Below are 13,797 nucleotides of genomic sequence, written 5' to 3' on the forward strand. Positions count from 1 at the left end.
ATTTACTTTTTAAAGATATTTGAGTTAAAAATAATACTAAGTTTATATTTTTTTTATCCATGAACTATTATCACATTATTAAAGTTACTAAACGGAATTTTATTATTAGAGTTATTAGGTTCACAATGTGAGGATCATTTTGTAGCTGGAAATTAATAGTACATACATGTACTTACACTGAGATATTAATGTAATAATTTTCCATACGCTGAACAAATATCTTTTTTTATATGGACAATCGAAGACATATGACAGATTGAGCGACTACAAGATAAAGAAAGGTAAAGAGGAGAATTCTCTCTCTCTCTCTCTCTCTCTCTCTCTCTCTCTCTCTCTCTCTCTCTCTCTCTCTCTCTCTTAACGCAATACACCACTCTTGGTGCAATATGATCAAAGTTAAAATAGTATATTTCTGTCAAACTAGACTTTGACCCGTGCATGCACGGGTTGAAATTGCATATCGGACATTTACGAAATAGGTACATCGACACACCTTATTATTGACATTTACATAACAAAGCTACAAGCCTGCAATAATGCTATTATTTTTACTACACTTCCCTTAGTTTGAATAATCTAACTGTGTCTCGGGGAAGACCCTCACCACAGTTAGAATGCCTCCCTTATACCCGTAATGTAGCAGAAATTTGCAGAATCGCTCCGGAACGATTTTGGAGAAAATTATTGAAGTTGCCTTGAAAATAACAGTCAAATTCATCCCAACAAACCTTTTTGAGACTGTAAATACCTTTCTACCATCTAAATACCATCTAAAAAATTTAATCCATATAATTGAGGAATTCAACACATTTTCACCAACGTACACGTATTGTCTTTGCTACAGAGACAATACACGGAACGCATTCTATCGTCAAACTGGGTCCGTAGGACATTATTTATTTTTACAATAAAACAAATTCTATCTTCACTCTCCTAAGAAATGTAATGTTAATTTTTTGGTATGTATCAAATGTCATGACGAAGACAAAAGTAAGTACTTAGTAACTGTTGTATATTTGTTATTTCATACTTTATCTCATAAGAGTTCATTAATATATATTGACAGAATATATAGCAAATGTCCAATAAAAATTTACCCATATTTGTATTATCATTTCTGAGTTAATTCATGCAAATATGATATTTTGGAAACATAAACTAAAGGTCCCGTAAGCGTGAATGTGTTGCGCAAGCGCAAGATTGTAAAATCCAAAAAATCCAGATGATTTCCAGGATTTTTTTTAGGAATTTTCGTTGATTATTGATTAGCGAAGCTTAACTGAGAAGAAATAAAAACAAATTGGTAATCTTCGAGTACCAATGATGTTTAAAATATATAAAACAAAAGACAGTATTCTTCGGATTTATCGGTTTTAAAGACCAAAAATTTGAGTCTATTATTTTAATATAGTAGTATAGATAATGATCTTTTAATACCGCTTGACATACGTGCAAAGGCACTTTATTAATTCCACATTAATGAGACTAAATGATGTAAAATATGTCAGATAAATAAATCATTTATAATTGGGGACAGCAAAAGAAGAAATACGCAATTTACATGCGAATTAAAAACTGACAAAAAAACCCAAAAACTAATATCCTTGAGGGTTTTTGACATAATGCGATTGCATTTGCTATTTTGGTCAATAACATCCATGAAGGTGTTTTAACATATATACCGAGTGTGACAAAGTTACAAATACTAATTATACCTTGATTTCATTTTCCACTTCTCGATATTATTATTGCTTAAACATACATTGCCAAACTAAAAATGAATTCTGTATGTAAACAGTGTTTAATGATGCAAATGTTTTACATATACACCTTGCTGTATAATACACCTGGCAAAAATAGTAATTTTACTTAAACAATAAACAATGAAATGCTTTTTTTGGTGATTCATGCGAGATATGGCGGTGGCGACATTGCAGAAAAATACATGTAATTTATTATCATATGATTTTAATGTAATTATACATATATGTATATATTTACATCTACCGAGTATGATTCCCTCTGTTTCTTATTGAAACTTAAAGTTAATTCATGGCTCTGTGGAAACAGCCAGACAAAAAATCTACACGCCGCGTTTATCGATTGGTCGAAATATACAGCGACCTTTAAAAAAATCACGGACTGCACGATGGTTTCAGAACAAAATTCCCATCGGAGACGATTTAGTTGTTTCTTTAAGCTAACTTACTAATGAACATTAACAGTAATTTAGAGAATTTACTTTAAATTTACTTTAAATATAAATTTATTCATTTGTTAAAAAGATGATGTTAATATAAACAATAACATGTTTTCTTTGATGATTCATGCGAATTATGAAGGTAGTGATCATTACAGAAAAAAATTTCATCACCCGCTAACACGAGTTATGTATTTTTTCTGCAATTTCTCCACCTTCATATCCTGCATGAATCACCAAAGAAAGTATTTCATTGTTTTAGTATTTTGTTTTTCCTGAGACGATTATATTTTTTATAATTACATTTTCAGAGAAAATTCAGAGAAAAAAATATGAATAAACATGAATTCGGATTGGAAAGCATCAATTTATAAATATCCATGAAAATATGGGAGACCAGAAAGGAATAACACATAAGAATATTTCAAATATTTACATCGTAACCTATATAGAATATACACCTCTGATCTCCATCCTATAATCATGTAAGTGATGTATAATTTTGATAAATAAAAATAATGATATTCAGAATGGAAAATAAAACAATTTTTAAAGAAAACAGTTCTGATTTACTCTTCAATTCCGAATTTGTTTTCATCAATGACTCAATTTGAAACTATTTCACATATTTTATTTTCTTCACATAGCCTTTGTTGTATTCACACACAAACAAATTGTCATTGTTGTCCACACATAAACCATAAGGATTCTTCAGATCACAGTTATCAATGTAACGGAGAAACTGTCCATTGTGGTCCAGAATGTGGATACAGTGGTTGTCACTGTCTGCTGTCAGGATACGACTCTGACTATCTGTTGTGATTCCAAGGGGTTCAAATCGTTTGTTCTTGGTAACTGAGAAATGACCGGTGTATCTCCATCTGAGTTTCCCGTCCTCATTAACCACCACTAATGCACCAGCCTCATAGTCAGCTACACAGATGTCATGGTTTCTGTTCTCAGTGATGTATTTAGTAAAAATTGTCCTTGAGTACAGAGGTTTACCTTCATCATCAAATTGAATGGTTTGTTTCTCTGTAGATCCCGAGTAACGGACAACTTTGGATTGAGTTTGATCAACACTGAACATGGTAGTCAGGAGATCACCAGTAGAGGTGACACACAGATTACCAGGCCTCCATCCCTGTAATCTGATCAACACTTCTGTCTGTCCATTCTTTACTTTATTCACTGTCACTACTATCCAATCTGCGTACAGTAGACCCCTGCCTACATCTACAGCTATATCAGAAGGCGCTTCTCTTGATTTTGTAACAATTGTCTGTAGGAGTGAACCATAGGCATTGAAGCATTTGATTTTATCGGTCAGTCCACTAGTCCATATCTTGTCATCATTTATATAGGTAACACTGCGTAGTTTTTGATACCCAGTCTGTATTGTGGCAACAAGCTCTGGCTCATCCAGTAGTTCACTGACTGAAGTGGTGGGTTGGTTCAGTGACACGACATTTTCTTCTATAGCAGTAGATAATGGGGTGATCTGTCCAAACAAAGTATACAACTTCTCACTGTCTATTGGTTTTGGAATGAATGTTGGCAATGTAACCTTAACTTTGGGTGGAAGCTTGTTGAACTCTCTGATCTTAGAGCTGTACTTAATGGTTGGGGCCAATTCAGTGGAGTTCTTTATTTCTTTAATAGCAAGTAATGTTTGTTTTATGAGGGACTGTATCTGTTTGATTTCATCCAAGTGTTTCTGTAAAATGTCTCTGTGTTTCACTTTTATCTCGCTGATTTCAGTTTTCAGTTTGTTGATGATGATGTCGATTTCTTTGTGCCATTGCTCTCCTTGTTTGGACATTGTTGTTGTAAGTTTCTCATATCCTCCATCCAGGTCGGCAAGCTGATTTTCCAAGTCAATGACAATTTTCTCATATTTAGGAGAAATTGAGTTTTCAAACTCTTTCGTATCTTTTTCAATAATGTCTTTCTTTGTCTTGTAAACCTCTGTGACTTCGGCAAAGCTATGTCCCTTGTGCTGATCAGATGCCATACAGGAAGAGCAGACAAAGCTGCCGCATTCCCTGCACTGCAATTCGCAGTTTTTCTGTGGATGTTTTCCACAATTCGGATAAATGAGGGTCGACCTTCGTTCATGGAAAGGGACAATTTTATGTTTGTCATATCCATCTGAGATGTGATCTACTACACAGGGCTTGCAGAGGTTGACATGACAAAAGTCACAGTAGCTGTGTATTACGGCGGTCTCACAAAGGTCACATCGGTGTATATCCTGGGCACTAGTACGGGAATCCATGATTTTTCTACAATTATTAATACTATATAATTTTATGTAAAACACATGTATCAACAGCCATTTTCATGTATTTTTTCAAATCATCATAGTGATAATGTCTAACATCTTTAATTTGTATATGTGTAAGTATGAACATGGACGCCATGTTATCAATCTACTATTCCTTTTATCTTTCTCATAAAGACTGGTACAAATGTAATCATTCAGAAGTGAAAGTAGAAATATTATATTTTAATACCTAGTCAGAGCTTTATTTATTTCTATTTTAGGCCTAATTAAAATATATATTTCATTGCATCTAAAAATATAATTCAGTAGTTTTAATTGATAGATTAATCTAACAGATGTTGAAAAGGGATACATACCGTGATTATTCTTCTACATTGTATTCTAACATTGTTGAGCTTTTGTGGAATGTGGTCACCTGACAGCTTTAAATTATTTAGAGTTACTTCCCGTGCTTTGTACTTGGGTAAACGTGAAATGAAAATTGCAATTAAAATTGCACTTCTAAGCAAGACTACGAACGTGTTAACATTCTATACAAATAATTTGATATATTACTCGTTTTTTTTCTCGGGGGGGGGGGGGGGGAGTGCCGTCAAGCACATTCTTTACCCTAACTACAGATAGTATGCACATATAATAATGATACGTTAAGTTACATGTGTATACTACAATACCTAGGCCTATCTAGTATGTACTTCAATGCAGAAACAAGCGAGATGGACCATATCAACGGTGAATTTTATAGAAAGCATACAAGCATGCAAGTATATTTATATTTGCCATTACAGTTAATAAAGGGGATATTCAATTATATAGCTAAACAATGTTTTTGAAAGTTGTTCAAAAAGTTAGAGGAAGACGTTAAACAGTTGACTTATTCAATATTGTCTTTTTCTCGGGAATCTTTCCCCCAAAATGGCCAGAAGGTTTTAAAACTCCTGTTTATAAAAAAGGAGATTGTATGGACTGTAATAATTACAGAGGTATCACACTTGTAAGCTGTCTATCTAAAATATTTACTTTACATCTCTATTGAATGACAGATTAGGTAATTGGTCCAAGGCATATAATGTAATCACTGACGCTCAGTTTGGCTTTAAAGCTGGATATAGTACAACAGATGCAATTTTTATTTTACATTGGTTAATTAGTCGAAGTATTGCAAAGAGGAAAAAAATTATTTTGCTGTTTTGTAGATTATCAAAAGGCTTTTGACAAAATTGATAGAAATCTAACGTTTTTTTAATTAGCAATACGTGGTATTGCTTGTCGTATTTTAAATATTATTAAGTCTATGTATAGTAACATAAAGTCATGGGTAAAATATCAAAATCATATGTCCGAGTTTTTTTTTATTGTCTCGAGAGTTTGATGCAGGCTGGGTCTCTGTCTCTTTTCTCATTTTCCTTGTATGTAAATGATTTTGAAATTGAATTCATAAAGGAGATGTGTCTACCTGTTGAAATAAGAGATAATGCTTTATTCTTGATTATGTATGCAGAAGACATTGTTCTTTTTTCAGAAACAGAGCAAGGTTTACAAGATATGCTTGATTGTTTACAGCAATATACATCCAAGTGGAAGTTAAAAGTCAATATAAATAAAACAAAAATTGTTGTATTTAGAAAAAGTGGAAGGTTAAAACATAATTATTGTTGGGATTATAATAATGAATTTATCGATATTGTTGAACATTTCATTGATCTTGGTACATGTATAACTTTGAATTTTAATGGCAGTTTTCATAAAACGCAAAGTGTTTTAGCATCACAAAGTACAAAAGCGATATACTGTTTATTGTCCAAAATAAAGCCATTACAATTGAACGTAAATACAAAATTGTCACTGTTTGATACATATATTGGTAGCATAGTACATTATGGTTGTGAATTATGGAGACAGCACCCAGGAAGTGAATTAGAAAGTATACATTTAGATTTTTGTAAGAAATTATGTGTTAAGAAAAGTGTTACATCAATGATGGTATATTTTGAATTGGGGCGTAAATACCGTTTATCCTCTCATCAACTCGAGATTGAGCGTGGCAGACTTTATAATATCCATAGAAATGAAAGAGATTGTAAAGTATGTTCACTATCACAGGTTGAAGATGAGTTTCATTTTATTTAAATATGTCCATTTTATAAGGAAATAAGAAAGTTGTATGTAAAAAAAAATATTATTATGAAAACCCTCTCTTTAAACTTATTCAATTACTTTCAACAAAGAATATCAAAGAGATGTGCAATTTGGGAAAATACCTATATAAATGCTCAAAATTACGATAAGATTATAATTATTGTTTTTGTTTTGAGAATATACTCTTCATTATCCTGTTTAATTTTGTAATGTACATTTTGCACACTGCTATGTGCACACGCAGTCTTATACAATATTGTGATGTTTGTAAAAAATGTCTACATTCATATGTATGTTCACTTTACTTATGTGTATATGTTAAACCTATGAATCGTATAGTTCTTGTTAATAAACACTACAATACAATCACAGAACGGACATTTTGAGACTATCGTTAACTCCTTTATTCTAAGAATGGACAGTATCAGGCAATTATATAAACAATGCTGATTTTTTTTTTCAATTCTGACAATAAAACCATTCTTGTAAAGCAGTTTCTTTTGTAAACTTCTTGGATAGTTTCAGGTATGATCGAGGGTATATAAAGCTGTTCTGCGAAAAAAAACCCACCACATATTCATTGACTCTTATAATGAGCAACACCAACATCTCATTCCTTGTTGGAGAGAGACTTTTTTAATACTCGATCAAACTTCAAGGTCGTTAATAGGGATGTTCATAAGGTACTGCAAATACTGACGCTGGTCTTAGTTATGTTCTGGGTATGGAGGATGGGAATACCGCAGGTACCAAATTTTTATATGAATCACAGACTTTTTTGGAAAATAAATGATACTAGTAAAAGCCAAGCAAAACAATTAATGCATAGACAGGCTCGAACTCGGATGCAATTTTCTTCCCAGGGAAGGTGAAGATCATGAAGATCATGAAGAGTTCGAGTCTAATACAGTGCAGTGAAATTTGTCTTAATCACCTCCACCCCACCCCAGTAAACCTTTTATTTACATTTTGGTCAATAACATCCATATATGTAAGGTGTTTGAACATTTATCTATACCGAGTGAGAAAATGTCCCAAGTACTAATTACTTTGATTTCATTATTTCATTTTCCACTTCTCTGTATTATTTAAAAAACTGAACTTTATTTATTTTACAACGTTGATAAGCAAGTTCTACAACTTATATTAATATCTCTCGTTGGCACGGATGTTAGCGCGAGGGGGTCATTGGTGTGGGAAGAAGCCCCATATCACATACCACCACTGTCGATCACGGGGATCGAACTCAGGTCGCAGCGGTGACAAGCGAGTGCATTTTTTTTAAAATCTTTTTCAAGCGAGTGCATTGTCCACTACGCTACTTGAACAACTTCTCTGTATTATTATTGCTTAAACATACATTGCAAAACTAAATATAAATTTTGTATTTCAACAGTTTTTTATGATCATATGACCTGCTTGTATAATACACCTGGCATTAATAATAATTTGTCTTAAATAATGAAATGCTTTCTTTGGTGATTCATGCAGGATATGACCGTGGCGACATTGCAAAAATATACATGTAATTTATTGTCATGTAATTTTAATGCATTTATATCTACTGAGTATGATTCCCTCTGTTTCTTATGGAAACTTAAAGTTAATTCATGGCTCTTTGAAAACAGCTAGACTGAAATCCATACGCCCCGTTTATCTATTTGTCGAAATAAACAGCGACCTAAACTAAAATCACGGACTGCATGATGATGTCAGACTTAAATTCCCATCGGAGACGATTTGGTTGTTTCTTATAGCTAACATACTGATGTAAATTAACTGTCATTTAAAGAATTTTACTTACTTTTTACAAAAAATTTATTAATTTGTTAAAAGGAAGATGTTAATATAAACAATAACATATTTTCTTTGATGATTCATGCAAATTAAGAAGGTAGCGATCATTACAGAAAAAAAATTACATCAGCCGCTAACGCGTGTTATGTATTTTTTTTTCTGCAATGTCGCCACCTTCATATCCCGCATGAATCACCATAGAAAGCATTTTATTGTTTTAGTATTTTTTTCCTGCGACAATTATATTTTTTATAATTACATATTCAGAGAAAATTCAGAGAAAATAATAGTGAATAAACATGAATTCAGATCGGAAAGCATCAATTTATAAATATCCATGAAAATATTGGAGACCTGAAAGGAATAGCACATAAGAATATTTTAAATCTTTACATCGTAGCCTATAGAATATAAACCTCTGAATTTCATCCTATAATCATGTAATGATGTATAATTTTGATGAATAAAAATAATGAAATTCAGAATGGAAAATAAAACAATCTTAAAAGAAAACAGTTCTGATTTACTCTTCAATTCCTAATTTGTTTTCATCAATGACTCAATTTGAAACTATTTCATGTATTTAATTTTCTTCACATAGCCTTTTTTGTACTCACACACAAACAAATTGTCATTATTGTCTACACATAAACCCCAGGGATACTCCAGATTACAGTTATCAATGTAACGGAGAAACTGTCCATTCTGATCCAGAATGTGGATACAATGGTTGTTACAATCTGCTGTCAGGACACGACTCTGACTGTCTGTTGTGATACCATAGGGTTCAAATGGTCTCTTCTTGGTAACTGAGGGATGACCAGTGTATCTCCATCTGAGTTTCCCGTCCTGATTAACCACCACTACTGCACCAGCCCCACAGTCAGCTACACAGATGTCATGGTTTCTGTTCTCTGTGATGTATTTAATCTTACTATTCCCTGAGTACAGAGGTTTACCTTCATCATCAAATTGAATTGTTTGTTTCTCTGTTGATCCCGAATAACGTACAACTTTGGATTCAGTTTTATCATCATTGTACATGGCAACCAGGAGATCATTATTAGAGGTGACGCACAGCTGACAAGGCATCCACCCCTGTAATTCGATCAACTCTTCTGTCTGTCCATTCTTCACTTTATTCACTGTCCCTACAATCCCATCAGAGTACAGTAGATCCCTGCCTACGTCTACAGCTATATCAAAAGGCACTTCTTCTGATTTTGTAACAATTGTCTGTTGGAGTGAACCATGAGCATTGAAGCATTTGATTTCATTGCTACACCCACTGGTCCATATCCTGTCATCATTTTTATAGGTAACACTTCGTACTTTTTCATACCCAGTCGGTATTGTGGCAACAAGCTCTGGCTCATCCAATAGTTCTCTGACTGACGTTTTGGGTTGGTTCTGTGACAAGACATTTTCTTCTGTAGATGTAGATAATGGGATAATCTGTCCAAACAAACTATACATCTTCTCACAGTATATTGGTTTTGGAATAAATATTGGCAATGTAACCTTAACTTTGGGTGGAAGCTTGCTAAACTCTCTGATCTTAGAGTTGTATTCAATGGTAGGAGATACTTCAGTGGAGTTCTTTATTTCTTTAATAGCAAGTAATGTTTGTTTTATGAGGGACTGTATATGTTTGATTTCATCCAAGTGTTCTGCAAAATGCGTTTGTGTTTCACTTTTATCTGACTGACCTCAGTTTTCATTTTGTTCACAACGATGTCAATTTCTCTGTGCCATCGCTCACCTTGTTTGGACATTGTTGTCGTAAGCTTCTCATATCCTCCATCCAGGTTGGCAAGCTGATTTTCTAAATCCAGGACAATTTCTTCATATTTAGGAGAAATTAAGTTTTCATACTCTTTTGTATCTTTTTCAATAGTGTCTTTCTTGGTCTTGTAAACCTCTGTGACTTCAATAAATTTATGTCCCGTGTGCTGATCAGATGCCATACAAGAAGAGCAAACAAAGGTGTTGCAATCCTTACACTGAAATTCACAACTTTTGTGTGAATGCCTTTCACTTTTTGGATAAATGAGGGTTGATCTCCGTTCCTGAAAAGGAACTATTTTATGTTTGTCATATTCATCTGAAATGTGTTCACCAGTGCAAGGTATACATAGGTTGATATTACAATAGTCACAGTAGCTGTGTACTATGGCGGTCTCACAAAGGTCACATCGGTGCACATCCTGTGCACTAGAACGGGGATACATGGTTTTTCTACAAATAAAAATGAAAATTTTGTATATACTTATAATTTGTTCTTTATGTAAAACACATGCATCAACAGCCACTTGATTGGTTTTTTTAAATGTTCATAATGTCCAAAATATTTAAATTGTATTTTTATCAGTATGATCATGGACGGCATGGAATCAATTCTCCATCCCTTTCATCTTTCTCATAAAGACTGGTATAAATGTAATCAATAAACAATGTTCTTTTCGAAAGTGAAAGTAGAACTATTATATGTTAAGACCTACTGGGAGCTTTATTTCTATTTCATACAAAAATACATTTCATCACATCTGAACATCAAACATCAGTAGTTTTAATTATTAAATTAATCGAACAGCTTTTTAAAAAGGTGACATACCGTGTTTATTTTTCTACCTTGACAAGTGCACACTAAGATGGCTGATTTGTTTTGGAATGTTGTCATCTGACAAAGGGCTTTTAACTATTTACTTTCCGTGCCTTTAACTCAGGGTAAACGTGAAATAGAAATTTCAATTGAACCCCTGGAATTTTCCATCTTTTACCCTTGCCTAAGACATGTATCTGAAATTGTACTTCTAAGCGAAAATATGAATGTGTGCACTTTCTGTAGATTTGATTTGATATACACATTTTCCGCAAGACATTTATACAATACACATATAGTTAAATAATATGTTTTACGGTGCGACCGTTGGGGCGAGCACAGCATGTGATCAAACAATGAATTATAATAAATTAATAAATAGTGATTGTGATTATGATTGATTGATTGATTTCCCCCTTTTTTTTTGCAGTAGACATTTTTTCTTAAACTTACATATAAAACTTGACTCATCATAGAGCTCCCCCCATGCTAATTTTTTTTTCATTTTTGTCAATTTATACATAGCAAATCGACTTACCGTGGATTTGCCCCTCCACTTAAAAAGAAATAATTAATGTTTAATTTTATTTTTAATTTACGCTTAAAAATATTTGCTTATCATGTTAAAAGAACATGGTGTTGTCCCCCCCCCCCATGTAATAAATGGAATTATTATCGATTATTTTTGATTGAGAGTGTACTGAGGTGAACTTTAGAGGTAGCATTGACTGTATGTCGAATACATCGTTATTGTTTTTATTGTCTTGCTGATTCTCGTGAGAGTGCGAAGTGATAAAAATTGCCATGATTACAGGGAACTACTGGGACGATTAAAACAATGCATTACTGGTCCGATTTACTGACGCCAAAAAAATCCGTTGAATGAATGTGTAACTAGTCCGAATTTCTATTCACACACGCCTTGCCGGTAGAGCTCGCTACAAATGTATCTTGTTAATTTAACATACATGTATCATCTTCAACAACAGTATGACAATTAATGCAGTATCTTTCATCCCTTGGAATAGTAGAATTACAATATCTGCCAACCTCTATCTGTAATTTGTGGGTACTTGCATGTATATTCTTCACCGAGCCTAAAAAAGAATGAAACTTCTTGGAAATGGATTTATTTAAGTATGGTTGAATTTCAAGTATGCTTAGATTTTGTGTATATTCAATTGGCTGTAGAATGAAAAGTTTCTATTACCCCCTCCCCTTTTTTAAAAAGTCTCTGAAACTATTTTCAAAATACTTTTTTCAATTTATTCATAAAATCGTTTCTAGATACTGTATAAGCATGTGAACCAATATTAACATCAAGTATTCTTTGTATACAGTTTTGCCGACAAATGTTTCCACTTCCTGCAAGTGTTTCATCCTCTAAATATACATGTATATTGTAAACGCAAGTTTAGGTTCTCTTGATCTGAAACAACTTCACGATTTGTAGCAAAAAAGTCACTAGGAACATTTTATTGTTTCACAGCACAAACAGCGGTAGAATATATACGTTCAATTATTCTAATATAAATATTACGTCCAACATCTTCATCTAATACAAAAGCTTATGAAGAAGAGCAGGTCGCTACACTGTGTCAAATGCTTTTTTAAAATCAACAAAGCAAGCATCTAACTGGGATTTTTGTTTTTTGTTTGCATTAAGCATATTTGTTAATTAGAGCTTTTAATGTTTATTTTGTTTACTCTAAATTATAACTATAGCTAGATGATAATGATGATACGTTGTGTTACCAGTACATATGTATACCTAGGCTAATACTTCAATGCAGACGCATGTGAGAGGGACTATATCAATAGTGAAATTTATACAAAATCTGTACATGCATGCAATTATATTTGCTAAAGCTATTATAGTTAAAGTTGATATTAAGTTAGATAAATCAACAATGTATTTAAAGGCAGTTGCAAAAAGTTAAAAAAATTTATTTATTTATCACAGCACGAACATCTTGAGACTAACATTAACTCCTTTTATTTTAAAATTGGCAGTATCAGGCAATAATATTGTTTTCCATTCTGTCAATAAAAGTATTCTTGCACACAGCATTGTTTCTTTTCTTCACTTTTTGGACAACTTCAGGTATTATCAAGGGTATGTAAAAGTTTTCTGCAAAAAAAATAATAATCAAAAATCATTATCATTGATTTTTCTTCTGAGCAACTCCAACATATCATTCCCTGATGGAATGAGCATTTTTTTTTTACTTAAACAACTTCAAGGATGTTAATGAGAAGCAAATACTGACATTGGTCTGAGTTATATTCTGGATATGGATGGTGGGGAGTTTTACGGGCAACAAATTTTTACATGAATCACAGTTTCTTTTAGAAAATAAATGATACTAGTAAAGCCAAGAAAAACAAAAAATGCATAGACAGGCTCAAACTCGGGTGTTGTATTATTCCCTGGGAGGGTGCAATTCATAAAATACTATGTCTCATACAGTGTAGTGAAGTTTGTCTCAATCTCATGCACGAATACATAGGATAGGGAAATCACCCCAACCACCAACCCACCCCGGAAAATTCAAACTTCTTTTAAATACATTTTAAAATTACGAAATATAGGCTTTGGATCCCCCAGACATGTTCGGTACAGCTAGCAGACGCCCGAGAAATTGCGATTGATAATAGCATAACAGTCCATCAAATACCTGCGTCACCTTCTTTCTTTTTCCTTTTCCCGCACCTAACTAACAGCCTATCAAACTGAAAATTCACCATGAATATCAGTGAAAGTTTGTGCGA

General features: G+C 33.0%; 1 pseudogene; it reads right to left on the reverse strand.

Annotated features, from left to right (window-relative positions):
* Positions 1–1,427: 1,427 nt before the first annotated feature.
* LOC128158477 (uncharacterized) lies at positions 1,428–10,655 on the reverse strand (annotated as a pseudogene).
* Positions 10,656–13,797: the final 3,142 nt, after the last annotated feature.

The sequence above is a fragment of the Crassostrea angulata genome, chromosome 8 (assembly GCF_025612915.1).
Source record: "Crassostrea angulata isolate pt1a10 chromosome 8, ASM2561291v2, whole genome shotgun sequence".
Classification (NCBI taxonomy): Eukaryota; Metazoa; Mollusca; class Bivalvia; order Ostreida; family Ostreidae; genus Magallana; species Magallana angulata.